The sequence below is a fragment of the Petaurus breviceps genome, unplaced genomic scaffold (genome assembly GCF_028583685.1).
Source record: "Petaurus breviceps papuanus isolate PSGF00001 unplaced genomic scaffold, PetGlider_PUasm1.0 90491, whole genome shotgun sequence".
Classification (NCBI taxonomy): domain Eukaryota; kingdom Metazoa; phylum Chordata; class Mammalia; order Diprotodontia; family Petauridae; genus Petaurus; species Petaurus breviceps.
In genome coordinates, this window is record NW_027187263.1 from 3,162,737 (window position 1) to 3,170,684 (window position 7,948).

Consider the following 7,948-nt stretch of genomic DNA (forward strand, 5'->3'; position numbering starts at 1 on the left):
TCCCTGAAAGAGTCTTGGAAATCTCCAGGAATCCCTAGACCATACTTGGAGAACCACTGCTCTTGATTATCATCCCTCCCCCTATACCTACTCCTCTATTGGTTTCCATGACACTGTGATTTCCTGGTCATCTGCTTCTCTTTCCTTGTCAGTCTTTTTTTTTTTGCTAGCTTATCATCTATATCTTTCCAGATAATCATGGGTATACCTTAGATCTCTGTCCCGGACTCTCCTTTTTTTCTTCTCATGTTCACTATCTCTCTTGTTGATTTCTTCAGCTTGCTCACTTTCTGTCATTCTCTGCATGCCTTCCTTCCTCCCTCCCTCTCTCTCTCCCCCTTCCTCTCTCCCTCACTCCCTCCCTCTCTCTCTGGCAGCAGCTGCCCTGCCTCCTTGATGTTTACCTCAGGAAATTCTGTGTGTCCAGTTTGTTCTCTTCCTTATATACATATTAGCTCCTCTGTGTTCTGCCCCTTCCTGTTACATTATCAACAGGGGTTCATAACTTCTGCTTCTTTAACAAAGGTTTAATTTGAAACTAGCTTCTAAGTACCTCTTAGCTTAGCAATACAAAGGGATCTTCAAATTGCATTACTATTACACTAGCAGAAGAGATGAATTAATGGAGTTCAGGGGAGAGACTGGGACTGTATGTATAGATTTGGAGGACATTTGCATGTAGATGATAACTGAACCCATGCAAGCTGATGAAATCAACAAGAGAGATAGTGAACATGAGAAGAAAAAAAGGAGAGTCCGGGACAGAGATCTAAGGTATACCCATGATTATCTGGAAAGATATAGATGATAAGCTAGCAAAAAAAAAAAGACTGACAAGGAAAGAGAAGCAGATGACCAGGAAATCACAGTGTCATGGAAACCAATAGAGGAGTAGGTATAGGGGGAGGGATGATAATCAAGAGCAGTGGTTCTCCAAGTATGGTCTAGGGATTCCTGGAGATTTCCAAGACTCTTTCAGGGAGGTCCATGAAATAAAAAAACACTTTCTTTTTTTTTGAAATAGTATTTTTTCCCCAATTACATGTCAAAATAATTTTTGGCACTCATTTTAATAAAATTATGATTCCAAATTTTTCTTCTTCCCTCCCTCCCCTACCCTCTTCCAAAAAAGGTAGGCAATTTGATATAGGTTACACATGTGCTATCATGTAAAACATATTTCCATATTAGTCACTGTTGTGAAAAAAAGAAACAGATCAAAAGAAAAATAAAAGCATGAAAAAGAATAAAGTGAAAAAAGTATATTTCGATCTGTATTCAGAGTCCATCAGTTCTTTATCTAGATATGGATAGCATTTTCCTTCATAAGTCCTTTTTACTTGTCTTGGATCATTTGTTGCTGAGAAGAGCTGAATCATTTACAGTTGATTATCCCACAATATTGCTCATACTGTGTACAATGTTTTCCTGGTTCTGCTCATCTCATTTTGCATCAGTTCGTGTTACAAGTATTTCCAGGTTTTCCTGAAATCTGCCTATTCATCATTTCTTATTGCACAATAGTATTCCATTACATTCATATACTGAAACTTGTTCAGTCATTCCCTAACTGATGGGCATCCCCTCAGTTTCCAATATTTTGCCACCATGAAAATGGCTGCTATAAATATTTTTGCACATGTAGGTCCTTTCCCTTTTTTTTTAATGATCCCTTTGGAATACAAACCTAGTAGTGGTATTGCTGGATCAAAAGGTATGCAATGTCATAGCCCTTTGCTCTTCAGAATGTTTGGCCCAATTCACAACTCCACCAACAATGCATTAGTGTCCAAATTTTCCCATATTCTCTCAAACATTTATCATTTTCCTTTTTTTTTTATTAACCAATCTGCTAGGTGTGAGGTGGTACCTGAAAAATTGTTTTAATTTGAATTTCTCTAGTCAGAAATGATTTAAAGCACTTCTTCATGTGCCTATAGATAGCTTTGATTTCTTCATCTGAAAACTGACTGTTCATATCCTTTGACCATTTGTCAATTGGAAAATAACTTCTGTTCTTATAAATTTGACTCAGTTATCTGTATATTTGAGAAATGAGGCCTTTATCAGAGACACTTGATGTAAAGATTGTTTCTCAGATTTCTGCTTTCCTTCTAATCTGGGTTGCTTTGGTTTTGTTTATGTAAAAGCATTTAATTTTTTAAATTAAATTTTATGTTTATTTTTAGTTTACATCATTCATTTCCACAAGATTTTGAGTTACAGATTTTCTTCCTATCTTTCCCCTACCCACCACCCCAAAACAGTGATCCCACTGTATACCCCCTCCGCCAATCTTCTCTCTCTTATATCTTCCCCCATCCCCACTCTGACTTTCCAATAGGGCAAGATGGATCTCTATACCCCAGTGCCTGTATATCTTATTTCCCCGTTGCATGTGAAAAAAAAAAATATATATATATATATATATTTTAAACATTTGATTTTAAAACTTTGAATCCCAGATTCTTTCCCTTCCTCCCTCATCACCCACTTTTACTGGGAAGATAAGCAATTCAATATAGGTTGTACATGTGTAGCTACATAAAACATTTTCATAGTGGATATATTGTGAAAGATTGATTATATTTCCCTCCATCCTATCCTGCCCCCCATTTGTTCCCTGTCACTTTTCAAAAGTGTGTGCTTCCAACTTCCTCCCCCCCCCAACCTGCCCACCCCTCCATCATCCCCTTCCCCCCTATTCTTCTGTAGGGCGAGATACCCTATTTAGTGTATATGTCATTCCCTCCCTAAGCCAAATTCAATGAGGGTAAGTTTGACCCATTCTCTTTTGCCCTCCTGTTCTTCCCCTCCATTGTAACAGTTTTCCCTTGCCTCTTCTATATGGGATAGTTTACACCATTCTGTCTCTCCCCATCTCCTCTCATTATATTCCTCTCTCACCTCTCAATTTCACCTTTTAAGTATCATCCCTTCCTTTTCAATTGGTCCTGTGCCTCCTGTCTATGTATACCTGTACACATATATACACATACTCATATATGTATTCATATGGCCAAATAACCTCCTATATAGACATAAGTATGTATATGTACATATATATATATGTATATATGTACACACATTTATATTCCCTCCAACAATTCTCATACTGAGAAAAGTTTCATAAGTTATAATTATCATTTTTTTCCAAGTAGGAATGTAAATAGTTAGATTTTGATAAGTTCTTTATGATTTCTTTCCCTGTTTGCCTTCTCATGCTTCTCTTGCTTCTGGTATCTGAATGTCAAATTTTCTATTCAACTCTGTTTTTTTCTTCAAGAATGCTTGAAAGTCCTCTATTTCATTGAATGACCATATTTCCCCCTGAAACATGATACTCAGTTTTGCTGGGTAGGTGATTCTTGGTTTTAATCCCAGCTCCTTTGACCTACAGAATATCATATTCGAAACCCTTTGATCCCTCAGTGTAGAAGCTGCCAGATCCTGTGTTATCCTGATTGTGTTTCCACAATATTCAAATTGTTCCTTCTTGGATGTTTGTAATATTTTCTCCTTGATCTGGGAATTCTGGAACCTGGCTATAATATTCCTAGGAGTTTTCTTTTGGGGATCTTTTCCAAGAGGTGATCAGTGTATTCTTTCAAACTCTGTTTTGTCCACTGGTTCTAAAACACTGGGACAATTTTCCTTTAGAATTTTTTGAAAGATGACTTTTAGGTTCTTTTTTTGATCATGGCTTTCTGGTGGTCCAGCAATTTTTAAATTATCTCTCCTGGATCTATTTTCCAGGTCAGTGGTTTTCCCACTAAGATACTTCACATCGCCTTGTATTTTTTCATTTGTTTGGATCTGTTTAATAGTATCTTGATTTCGGGTGGCCAGGTAGCACAGCAAGTAAGAGCACCGGCTCCAGTGTCAGGATGACCTGGAGATCGAATCCCGGGCTCAGACACTTAGCACCCACCCAGAAACACCTGGCTGTGTAACCTTGAGCAAGTTACTTAACACCAATTGCTTAGGGGTGGCCAGGTGGCTCAGCGAGTAAGAGCACTGGCTCCACTGTTGGGATGACCTGGAGATCAAATCCCGGGCTCAGACACTTAGCACCATACCCAGAAATAACTGGCTGTGTAACCTTGAGCAAATTACTTAACCCCAATTGCTTAAAAAAAAATAGTATCTTGTTTTCTCATAAAGTCACTAGCTTCTATTTGCTCCAATCTAATTCTGAAGGAATGATTCTCTTCAGTGAGCTTTTGAAATTCTTTTTCCATCTGGCATATTTGTCTTTTTAACGAATTCTTCTCCTCATTGGCTTTTTGAGCCTCTTTTGCCATTTGAGTTGCTCTATTTTTAAGGTGTTATTTTCTTCAGTCAGGTTGTTGACTCTCTTTTCCTGATTTTCTCGCATCATTCTCATTTCTCTTCTCAATTTTTCCTCCGTTTCTCTTATTTGGGTTTCAAAATCCTTCTTAAACTCCTCTATGGCCTGTAACCAGTTCATATATTTCTTGGAAGCTTTTGATGTAGGAGTTCTAACTTCATTGTTTTCCTCCTGTTCTATGCTTTGATCCGTTTTGTCCCTCCAAAAGGAATCCAAAGTCAGATTGCTTTGCTTGCTCATGTTGCCATTCAATTGTTTGACTTTGAAGCTTTTTGCCACAGTAGAACTCTTCTTCCAGAGAGGAGAGCTTTGTCCCAAATCTGTGGAGTTTTCAGAGCTGCTGGAGCTATTAGTTGGGTGCCCTCTCAGAAATCTCCACTGGTTCTTGCACACGGGTCATGCACCCCAGGACCTCCACCCTAGACAGCAATCCATATCCAAGCAGTTTAAAGCAAAAGTGATTACCCCTCAGACTGGTCACTTGGTCCCCCAACAATCTCCAGGCCAGGAGCTCTGAAGCAGTTATGCAGGAGCGGCTACCATGCCTCAGCCTCTTCTCCCTCTGTGGCGCAGAGGCTGGACCACACACCTGGACCTCCTGTTCTCAAAATCCACTGACTTCTAACTTTGTGTTTGGCATTTATGGGTTGATAATTCTGGAAACTGCCCCAGCTGCTGGTGATTCACTCTCCTGAAATCCCTCTAGCAGTGGCTGGTCAGGCTTCCCTGAGGTCAAAACAGGGCTCATGCGGGGCTGGGCTCTGCTCCCAGCGAGCTGCAATGAACCCTTCCTGTCCCCCTGCTGTGCTGTCTTCAGTGGGAGATTTGTTTCTTTCTGTTACTTTGTAGGTTCTATAGCCCTAAACTTTGTTTAGAGTCATTTTTATAGGTAATTGAGGTAGTTATGGGGGGAGCACAGGGAGTTTTCCTGTTCCCAAGCCACCATCTTGGCTCCTCCCTCATGCAAAAGCCTTTTAATTTAATACAATCAAAATTATCTATTTTCTATTTCATAATGCCCTCTATTTCTTGTTTGACCATGAACCTGTAACTCATTTAACTTGTCTTTTAAGAATTTGGATGCTATACCACTTGGTACAAACATATTTAGTATTGATATTACTTCATTGTCTGTGGTACCTTTTAATAGTTTCCTTCCTTATTTCTTTAAATTAAATTGCTCTTGATTTTTCTGAGATCAGGATTTCTACCCCCACTTTTTTTTTCTTAACTTCAGTTGAAGCGTAATAGATTTTGCTCCAGCCGCTTATCTTTATTCTGTGTGTGTCTCTGCTTCAGGTATGTTTTTGTAAACAATATATTGTAGGATTCTGGCTTTTTTTTTGATCCACTCTATTATCTGCTTCTGTTTTATGGGAGAGTTCAATCCATTCATATTCACAGTTATGATTATTACCTATGTATTTCCCTCCACCCTATTTTCCCTGGTTGTCCTTTCTCTCCTTTCACCCCTTCCCTCCTCAACAGTGTTTTGCTTCTATCTTCTGCCTCCCCTGGTCCGCCCTCTCTTCAGTGAGTCCTACCCTTCTCCCTTTACTTAATCTCCTCCCCTCCTACTTTCCTGTCAGGTAAGATAGATTTCTATATTTAACTTATTTGTATATATTATTACCTCTTTGAAGCAATATTGATTAGAATAAGGCTGAAGGGTGTTCATAGCCCACCATCCCATCTTTTTCTCCAGTGTATTGCTTTTTCATGCCTCTTAATATGAAATAATTTATTCTATTCTACCTCTCCCTTTCTTCTGCACCCATCTAGCTGTGCTATTAGTGGTACAATTTTTAAGAATTGTAAGCATCATCTTCTCATGTAGGGATGTAAAAAGTTCAGTTCCACTGAATTACTTTTCAGGATTCTCTTGTGTCTTGATATTGTAGCTAAAATTTTTTGTTCAATTCTGGTCTTCTCCTTGTGAAAGCTTGAAATCCTTTTATTTCATTGAATGACTATTTTTTTTTTCTCCTTTGGAGTATTATGCTTAATTTTTCTAGGTAGATGATTCTTGGTTGTAGTCTTAGCTCCTTTGACTTCTATAATATCATGTTCATGATCTCTTATCCTTTAATGTTGCAGCTGCTAAATCCTGTGTAATTTTTATTATGGTTCCATGGTATTTGAATTGTTTCTTTTTGGCAGTATTTTTTCCTTGACCTGATAATTCTGTAATTAGGTATAATGTTTCTTGGATTTTTTATTTTGGGATTTCTTTACTTAGGTGATTAGTGGATTCTTTCAATGCCTATTTTGCCCTCTGGTTCCAGCAGGGCAATTTTCCTTGATAATTTCTTGAAGATGCTGCCCAAGTCCTCCTTTTGATTACAGCTTTCAGGTAGTCCAATGATTCTGACATTGTCTCTCTTGGATCAATTTTCTAGGTCAGTTATTTTTCCAATGAGATATTTTACATTTTCTTCTATCTTTTTCATTCTTTTGAATTTGTTTGATTGATTCTTGATGTCTTCTTTAGCTTCCACTTCTAATTCTAACTTTTAAGGAGTTGTTTTCTTTTTTTATATATACTTCTTTTTCCATTTGGCCAATTGTACTTTTTAAGAAGTTGTTTTCTTTGGTGAATTTTTGTATTCCTTTTCCATTTGGCCAATTCTACTTTCTAAGCACTTGTTTTCTTTTTTCAAGCTGTCGACTCTTTCTTCATATTTCTCTTGCATCACTCTCTTTTTTTTCCCCAATTTTTCTTCTACTTCTCTTAAATGATTCTAACGCCCCTTTTTGAATTCCTCCATGAGTTGTTGCTGGGCTTGGGAACACTTTCTATTTTGCTTTGGGGTTTTGCCTGTAGATGTTTTGACATTGTTGTTCTCTTCTGAGCTTGTGTCTTGATCTTCCCTGTCACCATAGTAGCTTTCCATAGTCGGATTCTTTCTTCTTGTTGTTGTTTATTCATCTTTTTGGACCTTTTCCCTTTCTTTGAAACTTGAATTCTGCTCCCTGGATGGAAGGGCACTGTCTTAGACTTCTTGTGCCAGGAATTGCAGGCCCTGGCTGTTTACCTGATGCTGCACTGATGTTGCCCTGAGGCCCACGGGGGACCTTTGTGTCTGGTGCTCTGTTGAGGGGGTAAGTGTGGGGGTGACTGGCATTGCTGGAGACTGTAGGGGTCTGGCAGTTTACCTGGTGCTGAGCTGGGGTCCTACTGCTTATGTCTGGCATATGCTTAGGATATTTTCGTATCCACAAGGATACACTGAATCACTTGCATGTCTGGCCACTGGAGGATGCTTGGTGCATGTAGTGGTTCTTGGAACTAGAGTCTGCTGGTTCTTCTTGCTATTCTGGGTCATGTGGGGAATACTGGTGTTGGTGTTTGCCTGCTCCACTATTAAAAAATGCTCATTATAATACTAAGGCATTTTAATTTTGAATATGGTAACTGTTAATAGACATAACCTATATAAACAAAAGCATTTTGAGTGAGGGTATTCAATAATTTTTAAGAGTGTAAAGTAGTCCTGAGACCAAAAAGTATTCAAACTGTTGGTCAAGAATATCAAAAGCTGCAGAGGGTCAATGAAGGAGGAAGACTGAGGAAAGGCTATAGGGTTGAGCAAGTAA

At 38.6% G+C, this 7,948-nt stretch overlaps 1 pseudogene; it reads right to left on the reverse strand.

Moving 5' to 3' along the window:
• Positions 1 to 7,546, reverse strand: part of LOC138141809 (protein YIF1B pseudogene) — an 11,890-nt pseudogene extending 4,344 nt beyond the window's left edge.
• Between the last annotated feature and the right edge of the window lie 402 nt (positions 7,547 to 7,948).